The sequence below is a fragment of the Myotis daubentonii genome, chromosome 1, assembly GCF_963259705.1.
Source record: "Myotis daubentonii chromosome 1, mMyoDau2.1, whole genome shotgun sequence".
NCBI lineage: Eukaryota > Metazoa > Chordata > Mammalia > Chiroptera > Vespertilionidae > Myotis > Myotis daubentonii.
This window is the reverse complement of record NC_081840.1, coordinates 113,989,125-114,017,092: the sequence shown is the minus strand read 5'-3', so window position 1 is coordinate 114,017,092 and position 27,968 is coordinate 113,989,125.

Sequence of the window (27,968 nt, the reverse complement as noted above, 5' to 3'; positions counted from 1 at the left end):
TAATGAATGCATTAAGGCATTCAAGTTCAAAGCCAGTACAATGCTGGCATGCAGGAAGGAGAGAATGGTGAGACAATGTGGGAGCTAGGGGCCCCCTGAGGCCAGCAGGCTTTTCTGCTAACAGAACCAGCTCACCTCCTGGGATCCCTGAGACCCAGCCCTACAGCCAGGGAAGGCTGGCTGTGATCCAATCCAGCCCCTCCCAAGGCCTGAGGCTCACCGAGTGTGAGGTGGAGTGCTAACACATACTCCCTCCCAGAAGCATCTTTGGATTCCATAATTGTTGTTCTGAAAATCTGTCAGAGGCTTGGGCCGTGGGGGAGGTCACTGAGGCAGCTCGTTGGAAAAGGTGCACACAGCAGCGAAGGGAACCAAAGCCTAGTTCTGCTGGGGACTGGAGTTTTGAAGAGATGGTTTAATGAAAAGGGGCTGTCAAGAGCCAGCTGTGTGGAGGATGGCCTGTCCTCGTCTGCTTTACTCCCTGTTCGCTCCCTTCCCACTTAGTCAGGAGCCGGCCCAGGGCCTTAGTGTATGAGCTCCTGCCGGGTGGGAGGCGGAGCTGCAGCGCCAGGTGCACGGCCGATTTCTGAGCGCCCCTGCTCGCTGCCCTGAGTCTGTCCCCGGACCCAGGCTGTGACCCTGGGTTCTGAACCTGTGGTCCCCCTTCCAGACTGGATGGTGATCAGGCTTAGGGAAGACCATGCCGCCACAGTATTTTTCTGTTATTCGTTGTTTGACTATAGGGGGACTTTTAACATGGAATTCCTCTTTAGTAAGTACTTACCTTGACAAGTAACTTCAGAATTAATCTTCTAACAGTCCTTGGATATGGGTACTATTATGACTCCCACTGTACATATGGAGCAACTGAGGCACAGGGAGGTGAAGTAACTTGCCCTGGGTCACACAGCTAGTGAGTGACAGCAAGGATTTGAACCAGGCAGTCTGCTTTAGAGCCAGGCAGTCACACTTCCCTCCTTGTCTAGCCCTCACTACTGCTGACATGCTGTTTCAGCCAGCCTTTCAGACTACCCTCCTGATACTTAATCTCTGGCCCCACCTCTAACCCAGGTGCTTCCCAGACAGGCCTGCTGCCAGGCTCCGCCTCCCACTCTGCAAACCACTTTCCCAACTCTGATCCTTTCCCTGGCTTCAGGAGCTGCCGCCACCTACAGGCCTGGTGTGCAGAGATGCTTGAGCCGGATCTCGGGGCAGACAGGTGGCCTAGGGACCCAGCGCCTGGCATGCTCTACCACGTGGAAAAGCGATGGCAGCGGGCTAGAAGGCCTAGTTCTGGAGAGGTTCGCATCTGGGCTATTCTGCAATGGCAATCTGGACCCCACAAGGAAAAAGCAGGGTGGCGGGCTCTAACGGACAGTGCACACAGTGGTGGGAGGCATTGAGGTGAGCTCCAAGAGGGACTTACCATCTGGGATGAGCCGGTCTCTTGGTACAGTCCTGCCAAAAGACAGGAATTAATTGAGCTCAGAAAGAATACGTCCTGTTTCAGCACTAACTTTCTTCCCTAGCTTGTGAAAGGCCTTAATGACACACCATCACCCTGCTGGGGGAATCCACGAAGCCATACATGTCCCCATGCTTCACAGCTGTGACAGATTCTTCTCCAAGGAATAGGGACTCTCCGCACGGACCAGTGAGGGATCAACAGAGCAGCAACCTCTGGGGACAAGCAGATTTAGAATCTGCAGCTGAAATTCAGACTGAGCTGCAAAGCCAGGCGTTGTCTGCCAAGGGACTGGTCTGGGCTGAGAAAAAAAGACAAGCCTGAGCTCTGTTTTCATTTCTAGGCTTGCCACATGCGCTGGTTTCAGGGCCTGATGATGTCTGTGGAGGGGGAGAGGAGGAGGGCAAGAAAATGGGGGTTAACTTTGCACCTACTGAGAGAAAGGCACTGTGCAAGGTGCTGTCTGTGACATACCCCCAGCTCTAGCGGCCAGTATTGTATCCTTATTTCATAAGAGGAAATGGGCTCAGAAAGGGAAACCCAACGTCGTCGCACAGCTGGCTGCAAAGCAGTGGCAACCAGGACGGCAATGCCACCAATAGGACGGTAATAGTTAGCATTCACATAGAGAGCAAAACCCATTAGGTAAGTATTGTTATCCCTACTTTACAGATGAGGAAACTGAGCATAAGGATCTGTACTTCCCACCCAGTGCCAGTTGTACCTCCATCTCTTCTCCAGTGGTCTTGGGAACAAGAAACACTGCAGTTTCTCCAGAAGAAAGTGGCTGGGCCTGCCTCTGCTTCCTGCCTGGAGTGGGCCCCTCTCTGGCAGCAAGAGGCGCTACCCTCTGTGGATGAAGTGAGAGCCCGGGGTCTGTGCAGCTCATTGTGGTTGTTTCTGTGTCCCCAGAAGCTGCCACAGGTGTTCTCCAGGCACAGAGCTCAGCTGGGAAAGACCTGGGGTGGAGGGTGGAGACTGGTTTAGCTGTGAATGGGGAGTGGATAAATGAGTGGGAGAATAAAGACCAGATGAACAGTTGAGAATGAGAAGGTGGATGAGGGAGGGAGAGACAGACAGAAAAACTCAGAGATAGAGATGAATAGAGAAACCGAGGCAGAGAGACAGCCACAGGGCTGAAGTCTCCCACTGGCAGTGCTCGTGGAGGGCGGGGCTGGCCCTGGTGAGCCCAGGGAGAGCCCTCGCCCCTGGTCCCAGAGGTCTAGCTTGGAAAGGCTGTTCTGGGCAGGGACACGCAGGACAGCCCGGCGTGTACCCATGTGGTGGGTTGGTTCCCTAGTCATATCTCACTGTGCCACTCGCAGCAAGGTGGCCACCCTAAAATAAGTGAGTCAGAGACTGGAAATTTAACCCAGAGACTGAGGCCATGGTTAAGGAACCCCGGCAAGTTGGTACCTTGTGGAGCTAGCTGGGAAGTTCCATCCTTTGGGTCAGGGGGCTCTTGCATCTGGGCTATTCTGCAATGACAATCTGGACTCTTGAATCTGGGGCTCTTGAAGGTCAATCAAGGGGCAGAGGCCCTAGGCCAGAAGAGTGTGATGGGTGCAGAAGCCTTTCCCACCTGCCTATCCCTCCCAGCTAAGGATTCCTACCAAGCGGGTCTTCCTTTGGGAATCACACTCTGTAGCTGCAGGAAACCATCGGCACCGCACCCCCTACTCCCCAAGCCCTAGGTGCCGTGGGAACACACGGCAGTAAAACCCAGCCTGCCCAGCATCCAGGCACACCCCAGGGGTTCCGATGTGTGTTTCCCTGTGGTCTTCCGGGGAGAGACATGAGTGCCGACAGGGGACGGGGTGGGCTAGAGGGAAAAGGCTGAGGAACCCTGGTGGCACTGTGAGTCCAGTTGGGAAATCCAAATATGTAAGAGCCAACTTGGGAGGTCGTTTTAATCGTGGCGGCTTTGTGAGGGGACATGGTGCCAGTGCAGGGCTTCAGACTCGTGTCAGGCTTTCCCCGGGACTCCATGCAGGCTGTCCTGCAAGCTCGCCGGCAGAGATCTTGTCTTTTTGATGCTTCCCCCTGGCCTGAGACACAGACGCAGCCAAGACCAGGCTTAAGACACTGCCTCCACTCCTCACCAGGCCAGGAGCTGGTCAGGGGCTCCCTCCACTGCCTACGCCCCAGGCCCGAACCCCTCTCTCTGTTCTCCTGGGAAATGGGGTCCACAGCCCTCAGGGTCAGGAAGACTGAATTTTGAGACCCTCCTCTTCCTCTCACACACTGTGCGGCCCTGGAGGAGTTACTCAAACTCTGCCCTTCCCTTACAGGGATGATGTGTGGACTAACAAGTAATGTCCGGACAGCCCTAAGCACAGCAGTGACCAGGTGGTCCCCAGCAGAGCTCAGCCAACTTTGGCTACAATTATAAACTGTTACAAAGCAGTTGGCATAGAGTAAATACTGCACAAATAAGCACCATACAAGTGTAAATAATCATTAATTATTATGATGACTAATCATCATTATTGTTGATGATAAATGTTAAGAACTGCTGTCCAAACACCAGCTCCCCCATCAATCTGTCCGCACATAGTTATCACTCCTCAACCACAACAAACATTCAGGCACCCAGAGAGAGTGCTGGTCCAAAGCAGGCAGTCAGGGAGCACTGCCCTGTCCCACCCCCATCCCCATCCCTCTCTGCCACCTGAGCAGCACCACTGGGCTGGGCTCATCCAGGCAGGTGACATTCCCCCAAACACACACACACCCCATCTGGCTATTCAGGCTGCTTACCTTCCGAGTCTGCTTGGCTCCTCTGCCTCTGGGGTGTTAAATATTTCGGATAGCATCTAACCACAGGCCCCCTTTGCAATTCCTTGACTCCTGACTCGCATGCAACAAGGCAAACCTGAATGCAGAAATTGACCTGGGAAAATCCTGATAAGGTCCCAGAACTCTGCCTGTGAGTGAAGGCAGACAAGTAAGGAGCAGGCTCTAGAGCATGTACCTCTCAGCACCATCCTGAAAAACAAATCAGGGCAGCCTGCAGAGAGGCCCAGGACCTAGCTCAGCCCCATACTTGCGGGAGCTCAGTGAACACACGGGTGGGTGGAGGGATTGATGGATAGGAAGAAGTATATCAATCATGCCTTTTTATTTTCTGCACGTCTGATGCTTTGACATCTGGGGCTTTGCAGGCTCTGGAGAGACTGCACCTCCTAAGTATAGTCAACCTCTAGAGCTCATAAGCAACCTGCTTGTCAGTACACCATGCCCATACCCCACCCCACCTCCTTTACCAGGTTCTCACACTCTAGGCAAACATCCACCTTCCCCAGCCACCCAGAGCCAGGCACTAGACAACTAGAGACAGCCCTGTGCCATAGTCTGCTGGCATTACTCAAACTAGCTAATCCTAACCCTGCTGCCCTGCCCCACCTAGTCCTTACCTTGGAAAGGACGTTAAACACTCTTGTCCACGTTTTCCCCTCACTCCCTCTGCCTCCTGACTGATGCTAGTACTTCCCAATGTGCCCTGCATGGTGTGGCATGCCCTCCTCTCCAGAATCCTGCGCAATAAACTACCTTCTCAATGGCAACAGTCTGCCGGTCTGAGGCCTCATTTTAAAACAGGGAGGGGTGGAGGGAGGGAGAAAAGGAGGGAAGAGTAGAAGAAAGGAAGGAAGGGGGAAAGAGAGAAGGAAGGAAGGAAGGATTTATCCCACAGTTTTGCTCTATGCTTTTATTTTTTTAAATTTTTTTAAAGCTTCTTTTTCTTTTCTTTTTTTTTTTAAATATATTTCTTTATTGATTTCAGAGAGGAAAGGGGAAGGAGAGAGAGATAGAAACATCAATGATGAGAGAGAATCATTGATCGGCTGCCTCCCGCACACCCCCTACTGGGGATCGAGCTCGCAACCCAGGCATGTGCCCTCAGCCGGAATCGAACCTGGGACCCTTCAGTCCACAGGCTGATGCTCTATCCACTGAGCCAAGCTGGCTAGGGCTGCTCTATGCTTTTAAAGAAGCACTTTCCTCAGAGCAGATTCTGATGTTTGGAAAATGTCCCTTCAAGGTGCCATAGGTCAGCGATTAACAGGACATGTTCTCAGTACTTCCGGGGACAGTCTTGAATTTGAATCGTGACTCTGCTATTCACTGACTGTGAGACCTTGGACACTGATTTGACTTCTCTTGACTCATTTCCTCAGTTATTACACTCATATACCTGTCTTCCAAGCTCTTTGATGCTAGAATGAGATGAAGCGTGTATAGCACAGAGCCCAGCTCATAGTATGTACGCAGTAAATAATTAATGTTAGTACTTGGCTGTTCTGCAGTCCTGCGCCCGATGGCCATCTGGTAGGAAGACTGTGCTATTTGGTCTAAATGTCATCCTCACCCAGAAGCCCCTACTTGGGTCTCTTGGTCTCAGCTTCCCAGAAAGTTGTCCTAACCCCCTGCCAGTCCCTGGCCCAGAGTTCCGGCCCAGCAGGCCCAACACGTGATGTCCTGTGGGGAGGGACACCACCTCTGGTCTGGAGCCACGCTGACCCCTTCCTGCTGAGCCGCTGCTTGGCTTTCCCTGCTGATTTTAAAGTGAGGAGCGGCTGGACCTTTAAACTGGAATAGCGTTTTGATATCCCCATCTCCCCCATGCACCATCACTCAGAAAAAAAAAGCCAATTTTAAAATGGCTGCTCTTATGATGGACGAGATTAATGGATCTTGAAGAGCAGCCAGCATACCAACTGCTCCTGCAGCCATGATGAAAGCTAATAATGTAGAAAATTCTGCCAATTCCTTTAATTCATGAATATTTAAGTCTGTGAAAAATCTGTCAGATTATATCTTTTTTTTTTTTTGGTGATTTTCCGTGTAAGTACATTTGTGGCAGCCTGCCAGCTGCTCAAGAAACTTCAACGGGAGCAAAATCACTTTTGCTGCTGTTGTTACTACGGGCTGTCATCCTCTAGCGTTTACCTCCCACCCCAGGGTAAAGTCAGCTCTCTGGGGATTTCACCTCAGGAGGCGAGTCACCTCCTCACCTGAAGTTTGGCAGGGCCTTGAGAACAGGGCCCCTGGCTTTCCAGCTGTGCTCCCCAGCACCCAGGGCTTCCTCCAGGAACCAGGGCACCTCCGGAGGGGAGGGGAGGGGAGGGGAGGGCAGGGCAGGGCAGGGCAGGGCAGGGCAGGGCAGGAAGTGCTGAGTGGATGGGGCTGTGGGATGCAGCCCCCACTCCCACCAAGCAGTTCTCTTTCTGCCCTGTGGGTCCATGTAAAATTCCCTTGAAAAGAAGTGTTGGCCAACATTTTAAAAATTAAAAAGAGGTGAGTATGGAAACCACAGCTTTAGCTCATCCCTCAAATAACAGATGGAGAAACTGAACCTCCACCAGAGTAAGTAGTTTGTCCGCGTCTCGGAGAACATTAGTGGCAGCCCCTGGGCTGCGGCCAGGGTCCTCCACTTCGCAGCGGCTCTCCTCCAGCGCACTCTGGCCGGCCTCCAGCACAGCGTCCGGGGCAGGAAGTGCGGCTGGGACGGCGTGGCTCTCCGCCCTGTGAATGGGCCTCTCTGAAGCCAAGATGTTTCCTCGCAGGGACAGGAGAGAGACAAGGGGCAGGTTGTTAGTGGCCTGGGAGGGAGGGGCGGCCAGCTTCAGAGATGATTATCCTTAGGGGACCTGGCTGGAGGACCAGCGAGCTGCTTTTTATAGCAACTCCAGTTCCTCGTTTTGTTCTCCTTCGGGTCATTCTCCAAAGAAAGCCGGCTCAAGTCAGCTGGCAGGGGAGCGAGGCAGAGGCCGCGGTTCTGGCCGCGATGGCCCCGGTTCAACACTTGCTCCAGCTGGTCACGTCCTCACCGGCGGCCGCGCCTTCCCACACCCCGCCAGGGCCCAGGTCACCCCACCCGCGGCCGGGCCGCAGCCAAAATCAACAAGTCTCTGTGCTTCTCCTTTAGACGCTGTGTAATTATGGCAAACATGCGCTGGCGGCGAGCGCGATTGTGAGGCAAGTGAAGGAGTTCAGACGCGCTTGGCATTGGGTCTGCAGAGCAGCGCGAGGAGCCCAGCTCCCAGCTCCCGTGGGCGGGGCTGGCCCGGAGCGTGTGCTGGCGCCTGGCCTGCCGCTCCTCAGCTATTTCCTTGAGAGTGGGTTCCTTTTTGCCACCAGGCCAACAGACTGACTCATGAGTCAGTTACTTAAAAAATAAATAAATACCCTAGGCCCACGGTGCCTGAAGCGGCAGAACGAGTCCCTACCGCTCTCCACTGGTTTCATTTTTCCTCTTTTTGTCTTCTTGTTTGAAAACTATGAAAGTGAAACCGCACACCTCCCCCCTCCCCAGGCTGCTCGGTTCCCACGGGGGGGGGCAGCTAGAGGACAGAGAGAGTGGGGGACCAGGTCTCCCGGCAACATGGCCCCTTGGCAGCTCCTGCTTCCATTGCCCAGCTGGAAGCATGTGCCTGGCCCCGCAGAGGGAAGTGGCCAAGAGCTGATGTTAGGTGTCCCCGTAATGTAGCCGGAACCCACCTGAGTGTGGCTGGGTTCATGGCCTCAACAGCTTTGTGAGGAAAATAGCTTCTAGATGAGGAAAGAAAGGCTTCTCCCTTTGAGATTCATACGTACTGATAGGTCCCACGATTAGTAAGTGACAGCGTGGGGGGTTGAGCCCAGACTTGTCTGATTCTAATACTCTCCCCGTCTCAGACTCATCATTCCGTAAATAACATTTTGAGTGCAGCAGGTGAGTAGGTGGGCTTATGGGGTAATGAATACCTCCAGGAGAAGTCCACGGTGGCCATAGCATGGGGCAGAGGAATTAAGTGGGAAAAGCATTCTTGGCAGAGGGAGCAAAGATGCTGGGCCAGGAGGATGGTGTGCTGGAAGGTGACAGAGGTCGGGGAGCCGGGAGCCCATGGAGCCAGGGCCCGAGGGCAGAGCCGTATGGGCCAAGAAAATAATTGGCGCTTCATACTAACAGCAAGGGACAGCCATTGACGAGTTTTAAGCAGCAGCATGATCAGATCTGGGTGTTTTTTAAAGTGCCCCTTGGTTTGTTCAGGAACAGTGAACCAGAGGGGCAGGAGTGGAGGTGGGTGGTGGGGGGCGCGCTGCTGAGACATAGGAGGCACCAATGGCTCTGGTTTGGGGTCTTGCTGGGGGCACAGGCTGCTGAGGCCTTCTCTCCCCTGTTCCCTCACCTCACCTCAAAGAGGTTTCCAAGGATGTAACAGCTAATTAAGGTAATCTCCTGGTCAGGGCTAAGTTTATAGATGTTGAAGTCATGCTCCAAAAGGCAGAATGACTAGCCCTCCGCTTCCAAGCACATGAATGGCCATGGTCGCAACTCCGTGCTCCAGGCCCTCACTAGCACCTCTGCCACCCAGAAGAGCTCAGTGCCCCTGAGGCCAGGGTTGGGTGACTACAGAATCAGCACCCCTTTCCTCTCCTCCCTCCTGTCTTCACACTGCTGAGTCATTCTTTTGGTCAGTCCCGTGTGTCCATTCTAGTTGCATCTTGAAATCTGCTTAACCAGATTCCATCAACATTGGAAAGGTGCAGAGCATGCCTCCCCACCTCGGCCCTCGCCGCTCCTCCCCCAGGAGTGCTCTCCTGTCCTGGCTCAGCCGCCTGGGGGTTGCTATCAGGTGGCCAGTGTCCGATCAGAGCTCAGGTTGGCTGAGTCAGGGGCGAAGGGAGCCGCTCAGGGTTTCTTGGCATGGAGCTCCTGTCCTCCTCTCCCTCCCGTGGGAGCTGAGCTGAGCCTCTGATCTGGCCTAGGAGGCCTCGGGCTGGCTGGGGCATTAGGTTTGGGGGTGAGCCTTCTCCTGCCCTGGGTCTGGCCCTCCATCAGCTGTTCCCACTCCCTTACAGGACAGAGCAAGATTTGTCCGGGCCTGCTATAGGATAAGCAGCAGCAACTCCCAGAGTCCTGCTCTGTGCCAGGCACCGAGGTGCCAGACCTGTAACAGGTCACTGCGGCCCTTCTGCTCTTGTGACATGAAGAGTCCTCTGGAAACTCATGGGGAAGGGTGGCATCCAGGGATCCCTGGGGCATTTGAACTAACACTATCCTGAGAACATCAGAGTCTTACCCTGATTTCTTTTTTTCTTTTTAATCCTCAACAGAGGACATGTCTCTCCTATTGATATTGAGAGAGAGAGAGAGAGAGAGAGAGAGAGAGAGAGAGAGAGAGAGAGAGAAACATCAATTCTAGAGAGAAACATTGATTGGCTGTACCTCTCTCCTCCTATGTGCCCAATTGGGGACCAAACCTGCAAACTAAGTATGTGCCCTGACTGGGACTCAAACCAGAAACCTTTTTTGTGCACGGGATGACGCTCCAACCAACCCGGCCAGGACTTGTCCTATTTCTAACCCCTGTTCTGCAGATGAGGAAGTGAAGGTTCAGAGTGAGTCAGTAACTCACTGCTAAGTGGGAACCAGCAGAGGAAGCCAAGCCTGTTCCTTATATTGCTTCCTGGATTGGTGAGGAGGAGGGAGAGGGGCCTGAAGGCCATGTCCCATCAGCCAGCGCCTGAGCAGCCCAGCCTCAGAGGTCTGGCACACAGAAATGAGCCGCTTTGCCTGGAGCCACACTCCCAACAGCCAGTGAGGCCAGCTTCCAGGCTGGAGGGCGAGCCACAGAGGCCACAGAGGCCACATGGAGCGCACGACCCAGCCCCTGCTCGGGCTCCTCAGGCCCCAGTATCACCCAGAGCATCTGCTTGAGAAGACGATTGGGATTCAGTCACTCTGTCTCTCCTTGGCATGGTTTCCAGCCCAGTCCCTACTCATCTGTCACCCCCTCTCAGCCCACCCCTCCCTACCCTTCCTCAGCCTCCCTTCCACCCAGCCCCTCACCACCACATAGTGCGGCCTCTCTTTACCTCCCCACTCTCAGGGCAAAGTGATTGATCAGAGTGTGGTGGGAGGGACGACACGTGGATTATGCGGCAGCGGGCCCTGGCAGGGCAGCCTGCTCGCTCACCAAACACACATCATGAAAACTTATTGCTCAGAAAACATCGTGAACTGACTAATTCATAAGTATTTAATGCCCCCACCCAGAAGCAGCCCAGTTCCTGAGATTAATTGCCTCCAGGCCAGGCTGTCTTCTCTCTGATCCCTGAGCCTCCGCCCCGGCCAGGGCCAGCCCACCACACAGGCCGCACTCAGCCAAGTGCCCAGCAGGTGGTTTCCCTTCCCTGCTCTGCCGGCTGAGGAGCCCACCTGGGCCCTGCAGTGTCAGCCCTGCAAGCTGCGCTCAGGAGGGCTCCCAGGCCAGCTCGCCAGCCCCCCAGCCCCTGCCCAGTCAGACACCCCAAGTGAGAAAGGAGAAGGAGCTTGGAGAAGGGACAGAGAGGAGCCAGAGAGAAACACAGGGGACAGACAGAGAGGAGAAGGGAGACAGAAGGGCGGAAGGGGGGGCGGGGAGGGGGGAAGAATAGGGCGAAGAAGCGGCCAGGAGAGCATGTGAATGAGGCCCAGTCCTGGCTCTCCCTGTGGGATGTCGCCCTGCCTTGGCCTTGGGAGTCTAGGACCACACACAGGAAGAGCCTGCAGGCCGATGGGGCAGACACTGCCACTGCTCCAGGGGGAGGCAGGCCAGCTGACTGCCCTCCTGTTGGGGGGCGGGGGGCAGGAGCAAAAGGAGACACCCACATGCAGACTCACTCCCACGCGTATCTGGCCCTGCGAGGTCTTTATTTCTACAGCCTCCCTCCTCCCCTTGGGTCTCCATGGGGGTTAGTCTCCATTTGTCCCTGCCCCACTGCTCTGTCCCCCGGAGATTGGCCTCTAGGACTGCACCCTCCCAGACTCCTTTGACTGCTGATTTGGGGCGGAGGGGGGCCGGGGATAGTCAGCCAAGGAGAGGCCCAGCTGAGGTGAGAAGGTGAAGGAAACACCTGGTATGTTGCTGGCAGTCCCTGTATCCTCTGTGACCACAGCACCTCCTCCAGGGTTCTAGTTCTCCCCAGGCCCTCACAGCCCTGTTCTCCCGGCCCCTGCAGGCCCAGAGTGGTGGCAGCGTCCACCCTGGCTACTTTCTAGGGGCCTCAGCACCCCTCCTTCAGTCCCTCCCTCCCACCCCTGCTCCCCCCCACCCACCCCAGTAGAAGCCCCTGCACCCAGTGCCCACGCTTAAACCATGGGGCAAACCCTTCTCCTGTCCGGGTGCCAACAGGCAGCTGACCGCTCGCCTCCCACTTCCTCTTCCTCTCGGCCCTCAGAGAAGAGGAAGAGCTGCCATCTCTAGGCAGGTGGCCTGAGAGGGGAAAGAGGGTGGCTTTGGGGATGAGGCAGGCCTGGTACCAACAGCCGTGGGACTTTGGGCCAGTCCCTTAAATTCTCTGAGCTTTGGTTGCCTCTTCTGTAAGCTGGAGGTAATGGGAGCAGGTTTCCTCAGGACATGAGATGAAATGACACCTCTGCACTCAGAGTCCTCATTCTTTCTAGAGATCCAGCATTCGCCCTCCCCACCCCATGGGCTCCCCAGAATCCCTCCTACACTCCCTGCATCTCAACAGGCTAAGATCTCCCATAGTAGCCCAAGGATCTCTGGATCCCACACCCTCTGACTCAGATCTCAAAGCCACAAGACGCAAGTGACTGCCTTGGTTCCTGATGACAGCCTCAGACCACAGGGAACCTGCTGACTCATCCCCAGCCCCAGAAATAGAGATTGCCCCTGAGCCTACCCTGTAGGGGCCCCAATCCCAGCCCCAGGAGCTCACAGAATGAAGGTGGCCATGAGTAAGTCTGCCCCAGCTTGCAGCCTTTCTCCCCATTTCGTCTGTGTCCCCCGCCAGGCAGTCTAAGAGTAATACAATTGGCCGACATGTTGGCACCTCCTCTGTGCCCGTGCAGTGGCAGAACAGCAAAGACACAAAGCACTTGGACCTTAGCTCAGACAGCCTGGGTTCCAATCCTGAACAGAGGCTACATCAAAGGTGCACCCCGTGCACCTGAGTCAGCTGCTCAGAACTCAACATCAGTGCCTGTCAGCCCTGCCAAGGGGCTCTGAACCAGCCTCAGTATCCAGGAAAGACACCCAGGCTACCTCTGCTGCTTTTAAATAGTAAATGCCAATTTTTCTTATACACTTAAAAAAGTATTTACCAAACCCTGGTCGGCTTGGCTCAGTAGATAGAGCATCAGCCTGTGGACTGAAGGGTCCCAGGTTCGATTCTGGCCAAGGGCACATGCCTGGGTTTCGGGCTCAATCCCTAGTAGAGGGCGTGCAGGAGGCAGTTGATCAATGATTCTCTCTCACCATTGATGTTTCTATCTCTCTCTCCTTCTCCCTTCCTCTCTGAAATCAATAAAGAAATATATATTTTTTTTAAAAAGTATTTACCAAGTGCCTACTATGTGCCAGGCACCGTAATGGTTGTAAGGTAAGAGGAAAAGCAAGCAGAGACCTGACCATGCACCATGCATGTCTTACATTGCCGGGGCTGACCAGCAGACCCTGAGAGATAAATGAACAGATTACTCTGACACAGCCTTTGCTGTGAAAGAGAGGCTAAGGGACGGCCTGGCCGAAGTGACAAGGAAGCCTCGTTAGGCCTTTATTGAAATTTTTATCTCTAGATAAATCAGTAGGGTGAGTAATCTTGGGAGGATACATGTTTACATTGTCCTCTAGGCAAGGGCATCCAGGAATTAAGCATAAGGATTCCAGTAAACACCCGGGGTCTGCACGTGCACAGGCTAGTTTGGAAAGGTCAAGGAATAATTAGGGGCACCACCTTCGACACTCCCCTAAGTTTCCCCTAAGTCAGAATTCTGATAAATAGCGCAAGCAGCCTTCTACATACTTCCCTTTTCTCAGAATGTCATCCTTACAAACTTTTCAACCAAGTCTCGTGTGCTCCCCAACACTGCATGAGAGTTTTATCGACTTCCTAAGAGCAATGGCAGGCTATTAAAGTGTTTGGGGGAGAGAGAGATGTGTAATCAAATTTGCATTTTGAAAGAATCCCTGTAATTGCAGCAGGAAGAATATAAAGGTGGAACTAGAATGGTCATGGAGACCACTGGGGGGGACTTACAGAAATCAGATGGAACTCTGTGGTGGCCATGGGGACTAGTGATAGAGATAGAAGAAATGGAATTGGTGATGAAGAAGGAGAAGGGTGAAGAAGTGTGGAGAATATTGAAGAAGTAAAATTGATGGGGCTCAGTAAGGACTTTAAATTGAGAGGGTATTGGAGAGAGAAGAAAGGGCAAGGGTTTCTGCACTGTGAAGCTGGTGGGCTGTGTTGCCATTTAGTGAGGTAATGAACCCTGGAAGCAGGGCCAGCTTTAGGGACCAGAGTTGAAGGAGAAAGGTCATGGCTCTGGTTTTCAATATACTAAATTTGAGATGATGTTGAAAAGTTTCAAGTAGACAGTGAGATACATGAGCATGGTAAAAAAAAAAAAAAAAAAGGCAAGTCCAGTGACAATTGAGGAGATAGTTCAAGCCAAGGTGGTGGATGAAATCTGCTGAGAAAAGAGTTTAGTGAGGAGAGAAGAGGTCCATGCCCTGAGACACCCTAAAGTGTAAGGCCAGATAGAGGAGGGGAAAGTTGCAAAGGAGCAGGGAAGCAGTGATCCAAGAGGTAGGAAGAAAGTCTGGTAATTGTTGCATCCTGAAGCCAAGGGGCATATATAAAGAATGAAAGTGCAGTGTTATGGGAGATGAGGACCGAAAAGTGTCCACCAGATGTAGCAACGTGGAGATCACTGGTGCCTTAGCAAGAGTTATTTTGGGTAGACTAGTGGGGCTGGAAATTATTTCATTAAAAATTTACTTATCATCTACTCCCTCTAAGGCTCCGTAAGGACTTGGATATACTGTGGTACCCAATAGAACTACTCACCACATCCTTTTGGCTCCCTACCTTCCAGGAACATGATAGACTCCGCTAGTTGGTTGGTGAGGCCATGTGACTAGTTCTGTCCAATAAGTTATGAGCAGAACTAACGGAAGTCACTTCCAGACTGAGCAGGTGAGAGATGCACCAGGCTGGTGTGGGACAGGCAAGGTTCCAGGTGGTGGCTGTTCTCTCAGCCTGAGCCCCGAGGTATCATGATGAACAGAGCCTCCTTACCATCATCCTTGGATATTACCTTATAATCTTGCAGTGTTCTACATTCAGCTCAATATTCAGACATCCCCCTAATAGTTGCACCAAAAACATAAATAAAAAGTTTTACCCATTGATTGAGGTTTGACCTTACAGTTGAGTGGGATTCATGGCACACCGGCAAGCCACAGCCCTCCTTGAGTAGGGCATAGCCAAGATGGTACAGGTATAAGATAATGAGTATATGCACAAGGGAGGAGGAGTTAATAAGAGAAAGGAAGAGATGAAAGCAAGAGGCAGCCAAAAGAAAGATCATTATCAAAACTAACAGGGAGCTTCCACATTAAAATACTCTTTCATGGGCCAAGAAAGAAATGGATCTCCCGGAATGCAGGGACGTTTTGAGGATGCAGGCTTTGTTACCAGACAGACTGAGTTCAAACCACATCTCTTCCATTCATTTGCTCCATGCTGTTAGGTAAGGTACATCTCTCTATGTAATCTGATCTCCAGGCCCCATCATTTTCCTCCTCACAATCTTCCCACTGTTCCACAGCTCCTAAGTGAAGCTGGAAAATGCATGACACACTGGCTGTCACTCTAAGCCCATGAAAGACATCACCAATTGATCACAGCACTCTTTCCAAAAACACCAGATACAGCTTCAGAATCCTTCTTAACATAGTGCTCCAAGGAGCTACCACCAATTCATCTCAGTTGGCTTTCAAGATAAATGTTCTTGCTCTTTAACTTTCTGAATGTTTTAAATGTCACAACTTAGGCCCTACCTGTTCTTCCTGCCTTACCTCCCAGCAGTCTTCCTTACTCGTTTTATATTGCAGTCATATTGAGTTAGTTGCTATTCCCTAAATAGACCAAGTTCTCTACCCTTCTTTGCCCTTACACACGCTGCTTCCTCCATCACACTCTTTTTTTAAAATTTTTAAAATATATTTTTGTTGATTTCAGAGAGGAAGAGAGAGAGAGAAAGAGATAGAAACATCAATGATGAGAAAGAATCAATGATCAGCTGCTTCCTGCACACCCCCTACTGGGGATCGAGCCCACAACCCGGGCATGTGCTCTTGACGAGAATCGAACCTGGGACCCTTCAGTCCACAGGCTGACGCTCTATCCACTGAGCCAAACCAGCTACCGCTCCACCCACTTCCACCCTTGTCCTCCTGGAGACATTTCCTAAGTCCCAGCTCAAGGGTGCTCCATGTGCATTGCACTCTGCATATTCCTGGTAAAGCACTACACTGGATGGCATTCGTCTGCTGACATGACAGCCAGCCCACCAGACCAAGGTTCATGCATTCCTCCTCCTCTCTAGCACTGTCTTCTGGCCCCCAGGAGGTACCCAAAAGAGATGAAAAGAATGAAGGAAGGGTGCAAATAGATGGGAAAGGGAAAGGCTTCAGAGCTCACACTCCTCATCTGGAAAATGGAATAAGTGCCTCTTTGTCAAGATTAGTGCAAAAGTGAGATAACATGCAAAGCACAGTGCCAGGACATAGCAGACTCTTTGTAAATATCTGTGGACAAAATTAAAATATGAAGGAGGGAGCAAATGGTGTTGACAGGAAGAATAAATTGGAAAGACAAGAAACCAGAGGCAGAAGAAAAGGAAAAAATCTCTTATGAGCCCTGATCATGTTCTAGGCCACAGGTATACTCAGTGGTAAAAAATACAAATATATTGCTGCACCCACAAATTTATAATCTCAAGGGGAGGTAGATCACCTTCTTACCACCAATGTAGGGTGTAGGCCAGGGGTGGGCACACTTTTTGACTCGAGGGCCACAATGGGTTCTTAAACTGGACTGGAGGGCCGGAACAAAAGCATGGATGGAGTGTTTGTGTGAACTAATATAAATTCAAAGTAAACATCATTACATAAAAGGGTACGGTCTTTTATTTCAATAGTTTTATTCATTTCAAACGGGCCGGATCCAGCCAGCGGGCTGTAGTTTGCCCACAGCTGGTGTAGGCACTACCATTCTGAGAGTGTATTTACCCCCCATGGCCTTCAGGATCCATTTCCTTACTTTGGCATTTGTATAGCCAGGATAGGTAGGTTGTGCTGTGGTAACAAAAAAAACTCCCCAAATTTCAGTGGCTTACCCTAGTTTTTCACACAGGTAAATCTGTGTGGATTTGGCACACTCCAGGCATGACCTCACCTGTGTTGGCCCTGTGTTTTAGGCCACTGTGTTCTATGCCTCCACATATCATTGCCCATTTTTATTCTGCTCGAGTTGGTGAGGTTGGAACCCCAATCCTATTCCAGAGTCTTTGCCGAGCCACCTCTGAGCCATTGCACATGCTCTTTCCCCCGTAGAGAAGACACTGCCACCCACCTCTGCCCTTGTCCTGCTGGCCGGGCTGATGGAGCCTGTGGTTCTGATGCAATGCGCTACCTTGTGCTGTGGTGTTCAGAAAGGCAGGAAGGAAGCAGAGTGCTCACCAAATGCCCCTCAGGCCTCATCCTCTCCACCTGGAAAACAGGCAGGATAGCTCATGGCACCTTGGAGGGGAGAAGGATACTTCTTTCTGCCTCTGGGGGGAATAATAAAAACCCCAAGCAGTTGGATTCTTCGCCTCTTCCTAAAGATAGTTTCGCCCAAGCAGCTGTAGGCTGGGCCTGTGAAGCAGAGGGAGAGAAGTTGGTCTTGAGGTTGGAAGCCTCAGCCCCTGCTGCTACCTGTCATCTCAAAGAGAAGCCAGCCGCGGAGTTCAAATCAGAGAAAGAAGAAGAAATGAAATCAGCTCAACTGCCTGGTTTCCCCCAGGCCACTGCAATGTGTTAGAGGATGAGCCAAGCTCCTTCTCTTTATTTTTTTCCCTCTTGGTGGTAGGGGTAGGGCTGGGTGTGGGTAGGCCCTATGGTTCCCAGTGTGGTAATGGTCAAGGTCACCGGCCACTGGCTTCAGTCCCCTCCCCTGCCTGAGTGGATGAGTTTCACATCCTCTCACACCTACTTACCCCCTCCCCTCACACACACACACACACACACACACACACACACACACACATACACACACACCTTGGCATTTTCCTCCTGGATTGCTTCTTCCTTCCAAGTTCAAGTTCAAGCATGGTCAGCCCCAAACTCCACCAGGGCCTTGCCCCACCAGCCCCTAACCAGAGCACAGGGCACAACTATAGGCACATATTTCAATGTGATCCGCTCCTTCTGTGGAAAGACTGATGCAATTGTGGGTGAGGAGTCATTTTTACTGATGAGGAAACCACAGCAACCCACTGGGGTTGAGAGGGCATTCCATCAGCGCCATGGGACCCACCCCAAGAGCACTGCTTCTCGGGACTGCCCAGTCACACCACACCGGGGCCAGAGAACAGAGTCCAGTACATGGCGGCCCACCTGCAGCGAGGCTGGGTTGGGGGGGTGGGGACAGACAGGGTTGTTAGCAAGTGTGGGTCCAGTTCAAAGACACCAGCTCTTCCAGGGACCCCAGGGTGGTCTACCATTCTCCCTGCACAATAAATGGGTGGATGTGTGAGTTTCTTGATGCAGCCCAGGCAGCTGTGAGCAGGAAAAGCCTTCTCTGGGTGCTGGGTCTGGTGCTTGGACAAAAGATTGTAGCCACCTTGCTGCTCACCACACTGCACTGGAAGCGTCCGTGTCTGCCTCCAAAATAAACTCCCACAATGAGAGCAGGGACCCAGCAAATATACTGCATCTGAGTCCAGGGCCCAGCAGCCAATATGCTGTGATCAGGCTCATTGGCACACCTGCCTGATCTACTGCCGATTTCCAGGGCACAAATGCTACAGAGCCCAGCTCAGCTCTCTGCCAATAAGCCCTGAGCTTGTCTGCCAGGCTTTTAGGGATCAGGCCAGTGAACTACCCTTCCTGTGCTCACTTCCAGGACTTGGCCAAGGATAACATGGTGCCCTTGTACCCAGTTCTTTTCCTGTGTTTCTATAATGTCTCCACCTCAATGTAAGCCATTCTAGACGGGCTGGTCTGGCCTAGAGATGTCAGCCCTACATAATAGCTACACCTCAACTCGCCAGATCTTGACACACACCCTGCAAGGGAGGCAGTATTACCCCATTCTACTGAAAAAGAAACTGAGGCCTAGGAGGCAATGTCACCCACAAGAACAGCATGCTGTAAGAGGCAGACTTGGAACAAGGACCCCAATTCTCTTCAAACTCCCTGCCCATGATTCTCTCCAAACCCCAGCCACCTAACGCAGCTTTTTTCATGGGGTGTCCTAATGAAGCCAAAGAGATGAGCCCTCCAGGGGGTACCAAGCAGAATGTAAATACAAGAGAGAAAAACAGCTGTCCTTCCAGAACTGCAGGCCACAGACCCACACCCCATCCTCACTTCCCCTCTTGCTTAAGACTGGAGGCCCCTGAGTATCATAAAGGCAGAGCTTAGCCATCAGTGTGCAAGCCTGATCCCTGGTGACCATAACCTTGAACTGCAAGCAGGCCCAAGAGGCCAAGAGGCTTGACAATCAGGGTCAAGCCACAAATAGGGACAAATTCTGACTGCACTACCCAGCCCTCTACTCCAGGTGATCCTGGAACCCCAGACAGCAGGGCCTTAATAAGGAAACCCCAAACGTGGCTAGCTCTCCAGATGTGCTCATGACATGAATCCCACAGCCACCTGGGAGGCAGACAGGGACTTAGCTCCTTTCTACAGATGAATAAACTGAGGCCAGAGCAGTGAAAGAAGCTCCTGGAGTCCAGTCACAGAACTAATGACAGATTCTACACTTGAACTTGAATTTTCTGACTTAAAAGGTCACCTCCAAATTTTTCTGAATTCTCTAACCTCTGGGTTAAAAAGGCAGGAAAGTGATAGGGAAACACAGTCTCCAGATTAGAACACCCAACCTAAATGGATTTATTTGCAATTGAAGAATTTATTTGTTTAGAATAAATGTACTTAAATAAGTTAATTTAAAATAAAATACCTACAAGATAGCTTTCCCCCTCTCCCAGGAGCTCATTAGCAAAGGGCAGCTGACTGATAAACACCAGGTCTGGAGGGACGGACGGGATGGGGCGGTCAGACTTCCGCAAACAAAAGCACAGCATCTGCAGCCGCACATGAATTTTACAAAACAAGGCACACACCGTTTGGGACATACTTATACTAAGAAGGTATTTGTTATTTATCTGAAATTCAACACAGTGTCCTGTATTTTATCTGGCACTTCCAGACTGGGTGCCGTTTGTGGGTGGGAGAGAATGGCAGCTAGGTTAGGAGGTTCCAGAAACAGCCTGGAACCAGTTACAAAGTGGGGAAGAGGAGAGATGATGCGGAGACCCAGACAGACGCTGGGAGCCACTGCAGGCTCTGAGCAGGAAGGGGTACTGTGCTTCTGGCCCCAAGGTTTGCCTGACAAGCAGTGGAGGCTAAGCTAATAGGGAGGCAGTGGTTCGGGAGGACTGGCTCAGGGGCCTGGGGCGGTGGACCCCACCTTCACTCTGCTCCCTTGGATCTTGTTTCTTCTCACTTTGTTCTTCCCAGTTCTCCTCCTCAAATACTCGTCCCTGGGTTTCCACTCTCAGTTCTGACTTTCCCTCTCTTCCTCCTCTGCACCCCTATCATCTGATTGGTTGTCCCTGCTCCTTCTCCGCAGCCAGGTCAACAGAGGGAAGCGGGAGGAAGGTCACTTGGTGCTTTTTCTCTCCCCCTTCCAGGCCTCTGTGCCCCGAGAGGACCCAGCCAAGTGCAAATGCCCAGCTTTCCTAGGAGAAGCCTCCCCTTCCGCACAGGACCCAGCCCGAGCAGGAAAGGCCTCCTGCCCTCCCACTGGGAGCATGAGGCTGTGTTACCTGCTGCCCCACGCAGGGCCCAGATGCAGCCTGGGTCCTCCAGGCACAGCACCTCCAACCCTGCTGCCCCAGGGAGTGCTTCCTGAGGCCCACACCCACTTCTCCTGCTGCATTTGAGACATTTTCCTTGAGCTGAAGCCAAGGAAGAGATGGAAAAGACTGATCTTCCTGCTCTAGGTCAATGGTTTTCAAACTTATTCCCAAGCTAGGGGCCCAGTGCACAAATTCGTGCGCCTTGAAAGGAACTCTGGGCCGCGAGGCTGAGGTGGGCACAGGGGCGGGTCTCGGGCCATCCTCCACACCCCTCCTCAGCCCCTCCCGCTGCAGCCCCAGTCCCCTGTTTGCCAGCAGCCCTGCTCCCACTGCCACCACTCCCACTCACTGACAGTGATGGCCCCACTCGCACCCGTTGACAGCGCGGAACGATTGGGGCTGGCACCAGCAGCGGGTGCAAGTGGGGCCAACGCTGTCAGCAGGTGCAAGTGGTAGCTGCTGCCCCGATCGCCCCTCAGGAGCAGAGGGAGGTGGAGAAGCCCTCAGGGGCGAGCGGGGCCAGCAGTCGCTGCTCGCACCTGCTGACGGCACTGAGCAATCGAGGCTGGCACCAGGCACCGGCAGCGGGTGCAAGCACCAGGCAGGATCATGGTGCACAGGAGCAAAGAATTTTCAATAACCACCAGAGGCTCACCTCGATGACAGCGACTGGTGCCCCACCTTGGTCTGGCACCCTTGCTCACCTGCTCCACCATCTTGCAGCGGCCAATGCCCACCATGTTCCGCACACACCCCCTGGTGGTCAGTACATGTCGTAGTGACTGGTTGTTCAGTTGTCCCACCACTTGGTCTATTTGCATATTAGGGTTTTATATATATAGATTAGGCCACTGGGGTTGGGGAGACGGAGCTTGTGGCAACTCCAGGACCCTGTCCCCAACTTTAGCCACACGAGCTCCATTTATCCGTGCTTTATAAACACAGGATCCTTGTGAAAAAAAATTTAAGGGATTCATTACTGAAAATATTCCCCTCTATTCATTTGAAACACATAGATGGGTCTGCATGGTGATACTCTATATAAAGACTCCAAGAGTCTGGCTTTCCCAACTTTATATCATCTGACCCTTGCTCCCATAACTTTTATTTCCCTTCTGTCCATTCCCCCTGAGACGTTATTTTATAATTTTTTCCCTTCACCATTTATCCCCTCTATGCCCTCTTCCACCTCCCCACCCCCCCCCACCCCCCGCATCACCCTGAGACTTTAAATCCTGGTACTGCCTGACCCTCTCTCTGAAGGTCTGTTTATCAGAATCCCCACAGCACCTCCCTAATACTGAGTTGGCTTGGATAACATGGCCCATTTTATAGATGAGTCACTGAGGCCCACAGGCAGCAGAACCTAAGCAGAATACTGGGAGTCTGACTTTGGAGGCTGGCCCTGGTGGTCTCCCACTGTGTCCCCAAGCTGTTCTCCAGGCTCCTCATCCAGGACATGAGAACCCTAAGTTTTGGGATGGCCTGACTCCTGCTGGCAAAGTTCGCCTCAGAGCTGGGAGCTCCCTGGGGGCCTGCTCTAATCAGTATGGCTCAGGCTGCCCTGTGGGGGAAGAATGAGTTTTCTGGGGTCTCAGCCCTAGAGACGAACCCCCAGGTGGTCTCCTCTCTGCAAGCTCCCAGTGGCCACCACTTGCCACTTTTATATGGCAGGAGAGAAATGTCTGCTCAGCTTCTGGCAGAGAGGGGAGCTCAGTCAATGTGTTCGCGCTCCCACGCTCACGCTAGGAGGAGAAGTAAAGCCCTGTTCCCAGTGGTCTTTGAGAACCCAGGCAGCTGCCCTGGGTTCCAACTGCCAGGGACCCAGAACCATCCTGCCCAGTGGCTTGCACCCATCACTGGGCATCAATAAAAATACTTTGATGGCACCCATGAAAGTTCAGCTGACCTGAGCTGAGGCCTGGGCTACAGGATGGTTTGAAAGCTGCTGAGGTGATTTTCTGGACACCAGGGTTGACAGCCACCATCTGATCCAAGCTCTCCCTTCCACAGAGATGGAAACTGACACCCAAAAAGAGGAACTGGTGACACTTAGGACTAGACCCACTGCTCTGGAGCCAGGGGTCTTTGTACCCACAAACCAGTGTGCCCCATAATATTTAGCCCCAGGTGCAAAGGAGAGGGGAGAATGCTCACCCTGGTTTGTGCCATAGGGAGGAAATTCTGACCTTCCTGCCTGACCTTGAGCCAAGTCTTCTGTGGGTGAGACAGTGGGAAGGTGACTGTGCAGGCAAACAGTGGTTTCAGCCTTTTTGCAGTTTTGAGTCCCTACTGTATGCAGACACTCTTACTAACTGCTTCCTGGCACTATCTTATCCAGAAGACATGCTGTTTCTGGCCAGAACTACTCCACTTTCCCCAAAGAAAAATGCAATGCAGGCTGGTGTCCATTGATGAATTAATGGATAAAACAAAATGTGTTAAGCATAATATGCTAATTAGACCAGACAGCAAAAATGACCTTCTGGATGTCATTCCAAATGTCTTTCCAGATGAATCCGCAGTGGCGGGGGGGCGAGGCAGAGGTGGTTAGGGGAAATCAGGCAGGCAGGCAAGCTGTTAGGGGTGATCAGGCGGGGAGGTGAGCAGTTAGGGGTAATCAGGCAGGCAAGCAAGTGGTTAGAGGTGATCAGGTAGGCAGAGTGGTTAGGGGTGATCAGGCAGGTGGACAGAGTGGTTAGGGGCAATCAGGCAGGCAGGAAGAGTGATTAGGGACGATCAGGCAGGCAGGCAGAGGCAGTTAGGGGCAATCAGGCAGGCAGGCAGATGAGCGGTTAGGAGCCAGCAGTCCCGGATTGCGAGAAGGATGTCCAACTGCCAGTTTAGGTCCAATCCCGCAGGTTTAGGCCTAAACTGGCAGTCGGACATCCCCTGAGGGGTCCTGGATTGCGAGAGAGCACAGGCCAGGCTGAGGGATGCGTCCCCCACCCCCGACACAAATTTTGTGCACCAGGCCTCTAGTATACATCCTATATAATAAAGAGGTAATATGCAAATTGACCATCACATCCTTGCACAAGATGGCCACCACTATGTGGTCACAAGATGGCTGGCATGGGAGGGCAGTTGTGGGCGATCAGGCCAGTAGGGGAGGGCAGTTAGAGGCAACCAGGCCAGCAGGGGAGTGAAGTTGGGGGCAACCAGGCCAGCAGGAAAGGGCTGTTGGGGGTGACTGGGCCTGTAGGGGAGGGCAGTTAGGGGCAACCAGGCCTGCAGGGGAGGACAGTTAGGGGTGACCAGGCCAGCAGGGGAGGGCAGTTGGGGGCAAAATCAGGCTGGCAAGGGAGGGCAATTGGGGGCAATCGGGCCAGCAGGGGAGGGTAGTTGGGGGCAATTGGGCAGGGGAGCAGTTAGGCATCAATCATGATGGCAGGAGAGTGTTTAGGGGCTGATCAGGCAGACAGGCAGGCGAGCAGTTGGGAGCCAGCAGTCCCAGATTGTGAGAGGGACTAAACCAGCAGTTGGACATCCCCCAAGGGGTCCCAGATTGGAAAGGGTGCAGGCTGGGCCGAGGGAAACCCTCTCCCCCCCCCCCACCGTGCACGGATTTTTGTGCACTGGGCCTCTAGTGTATATATAATGGAACATTATTCAGTCATAAAAAAGAAGGAAATCCTGCCATTTGCAACAACAGCGATGGACCTTGAGGGCATTATGCCAAGTGAAATAAGTCAGAGCAAGATAAATAATCTCTTATATGTGGAGTCTAAAACCGTCCTATATAATAAAAGCCTACTATGCAAATTGTCCCCTTGGGACCAGGAGTTCTACCACTTGCTATGATGTGCGCTGATCCCCAGGAGGCGGCATGGAACATGGTGGCGTCTGTGAAGCGGCGCTGGCAGCAGGTGGCAGTGGAGATGCTGCGGGTCCCGATGGGCCCCAATGAGAACGGGACCTCGGTGGGATGGTGGAGAAGGTAAGCGGGCGGTGCTAGGCCAAGGCAGGTGTGAGCGGGGACCCGATTGCTCCGCAGACGGCAACCAGCAGCTGGCAGACCCTGATCGCGCAATTGGGGTCAGGCCCAGGGCTGGGAAAGGGAACTGGGGGTGGATGGTGGCAACCAACCTCCCACAGTGCCCGGACGGGGGAGGGGAGTCTGCGACCTCTCTCCAGCTACCTGGGGGTAGGGGTGACAGGGACAGAGGTGCAGTGGGAATGCTGGGTGTCCATCCAGCTCACTCTCACTCCCCCGGCCACCCTCCCCCAGGATTCCAGGGTTTGCACCTGGGGGAAGCCCCCACTCTCCAGCCTATTCCAGGTGAGCGGGGCCACAGCCACCAGGACTACAGGGGCTGGTCGGGCTCCCCATGGGTTCACACAGGAGCCAGTCCGTGAGGCCAGCCAGCTGGGAGGAAGCACACTACCCGCCTGGCTTCCGGGCAGGCCGCTGGGTGGTCCAGAGCCCCACACTGCGCCCTGGCCCCACAGCATCTGGCCGCACTCACCGCATCTCTGTGTGGGGACTCACATGCCATGACTCAGGTGGAGGGGGGCATGCGGGGGCCCAGGGGCCCAGGTGCTGCCCAGGGCCCAGAGGTCAGCTGGGACCTGCCCTTCCACACCAGACGCTCGCACTTTGATTGCTGGCCAGGCCTAGAGACTGCACCCATGCACAAATTTCATGCACCTGGCCTCTAGTCATACTCATAAAAACAGAGAATAGATTGATGGTTACCAGGGACTGGTTGAGGGGGGAGGTAAGGAGAGAGTTGGTCAAAAGGTACAAACTTTCAGTTATGAGATGAATTAAGTTCTGGGGATGTAATGTTCAGCATGGTGACTATCTTAACAATACTGTATTGTATACTTGAAAGTTGCCAAGAGATCGTAAGTGTTCTTACCATAACAACAACAACAAAGTGGTAACCATGTGAGGTGATGGAGGGTAACTTTCCCTATTGTGTAAACATTTCTCAATAAGTATGTGTATCAAATCACCTTGTTGTGCACCTGAAATGTACACAATGTTATATATCACATCTCAGTAAAGTTGGGGGGAAATGCAAGCTGGGCTTCACCTAATTTAGTAGCCATTCTCTGCTTAACAAAATCCAGAAGGTCTGCTGGGAGTTTCTGTCTGACAGCCAAAGAGCTTGCATCATGCTTACAGCAGGCAACTCCCGTTCTGACTGCAGGCCTCGCAGAGCTCAGGAAGGCGCAAAGCACCAAGCTAGGGGTCAGCAACCTGAGTTCTAGTCCCAGCTCTGCTATCCAGTGTCTGAGGGGCAAGTGATTTCTCTTCTCCGGGCCTCAGTTTCCTCATCCACTAAATGGGAAAGTTAAATTCCCTCAGGGATATTCAAACTTGTTTTGTGCACCACAACACTTTGTTCACATAAAACTGCGTGCAGAACATAGATGATCACAGGCCTGGTAGAAGCAGCCGCCGGGCTCTCTGAGCCGGACACACGCAGCCCTTCCACCCCACTCACTCCTTGAGGAAGCTCCTTAGAACTTCCCAAAGCTCCATCGCATTTGGTTGATAAGGTCCCCTTTGATCCTGCCATCCTAGGGTTGGACAGCGTTTGCGGGGAGAGATGACGTGGTGGTGAGATGGAGACACCTCAGAAGACATCAGAATATCTGTGCAGCAGGGTCCAGTGGTCCTCTTTCCAACACAATCAGGGAGAGAAATGTCTTACCCATGACGAATGGCTAAGGAGGTGGCATGAGGAGGAGGCAACAGCGCAGTAGCACCAGGGGAAGGGGAGGGGCACTGGGGCAGGTGAGGCTGCGGCCAGATTCCCCTTCTCTGCACTGCGTGGGCCCCTGGTTGTTTCCTAATCTGTGAAATGGCACACAGGCTGTTGGAAGGAGCATAGAATCCCCCCAAGGGCTCGGAGCAGGGCCCAGCACAATCCAGCTGTTACTACTTGTCAGCTGTGGTTTTCGTGTTGTTGTTTTGCTCCCTTGTGGTTTCTGTGTGCTTTGAATGGTGGGGGGTGGGGAGAGCCATCTAATTCTTAGAGCTGGTGGAAACCTCATTTTAGAGATAAAGAAAGAAAGTGAGGCCCAGAGAAAGAAAAAGCTTTGCCACGTTCACGCAGTGAGTCAGAACCAACTGGGGATCAGACTAAAAGACTCCAGACTCAGGGAGCCCTCCCCGCGGTAGAGCTCACAGCCACCGTTTCCTCCTGCTGCTCTGCGCAGTGCTGGCCTGCATGGACTTGCCCTCCCACGCTCTCCACCCACCGCCTTGGTGAAACCACTGACCCCTGGGGTGGCCTTGGGCTCCTGAAGCCCGATTTGGCCTCCCCTCAGAGCACGCCCTCCCTCTTCCCTGCCAGACCGGGGCTATAATTGCACTAACTGGCCCCTGGGGAAGGAGGGGCCTGGTCTTCATCCACATGAGTCAGGTTTCCAGAGCAGAAACCTCAGGCAGAGCCACATCGCATGCCCTCAGCCTCGTCACCGCTCCCCACAAACCACTTCCTGCCCTGTTCCTGGCACCACTGGCCTGAGGCTCGTGGCAGCAGCACAGACAGCCCTGGTGCCTGCTGCTCCACCAGTCCCAGCCCACCCCAGCCCACCGCAAGCCCTCCCTGTCACCCACCGGCAGCGGCAGGAACCTACCTGCCCAGGTGGAGGGGCCATGGGCTGGGTCACCGAGGCAGTGGAAACGCCACCAGGAAAAACCAGCCCTGGCCATTCATCAGTTCTCAGTCACTGTAATTTGATTGTCGAAGTGTCCTCCATGTCTGCCCACAACACAGGGAGGACAGAGATGCCGGGCTGGCGGTCCCCTGCCTACCCGCCCATCTGTCCATGGGAGGCTCCCAGAAGAACAAAAAGAGCACAGGCTTTGGAATCAGACAGATCTGAGCTTGAATTCCAGCTTCATCGTCCCTTGCTGTGACTTATCAGGTGCCTTCACCTTCCTTAGCCTAAGTTTCCCAGCTTTAAAATGGAAAGCATAGATCACCTCTTCCAGGGATAGTGGGAGAAGTAACTGAGCTAACACCCACGAAAGTCTACACAGTGCCCAACACATAGTAAATGTTCAATAAATACCATTGTCCGTCTTCCTCCACATGCAATGACAGCGGTTCTGGCAAAGCTGTGACAGTCAGCAAGTGGCAGGAAGAGGCCCCCAGTGGAAGTCAAGAGACTGAACCCAATCCCAGTGCTGCCTCCAACTTGCTGTGTGGCCGTAGGTGAGCTGGATAGCCTCTCTGGTCCTCAGTTTCCTTATACCTGATTGTGGAGATGGTTTCCAAGATGTCCCCCAGCTCTGACACTCTGAGCAGTGGCTTGGTACTGATAGTATGTGACACTTGGGCGCAGTGGCTGGAACAATGAATGGGACGTGGTTATCCGCATCATTAGAGTGATGATGCAGTTTAGCTGTGATGATAACACAGGTGGGAAGGCGAGCTTGCTCAGATGGGGCACAGGAAGCAGCCCCCAGGAACATGAGCACAGGGTGGGGCGATCAGGGCAGATGGGCCAAGCACTTCCCTCCACCTGGTAGGCTTCAACTACTGCTCCCCGAGTCAGGCCCAGTGGGTAGGCATTCGGGGTCCTGAGAAAAACTAAGACCCATTTCTGCCTTTAGGGAGCTCTGCT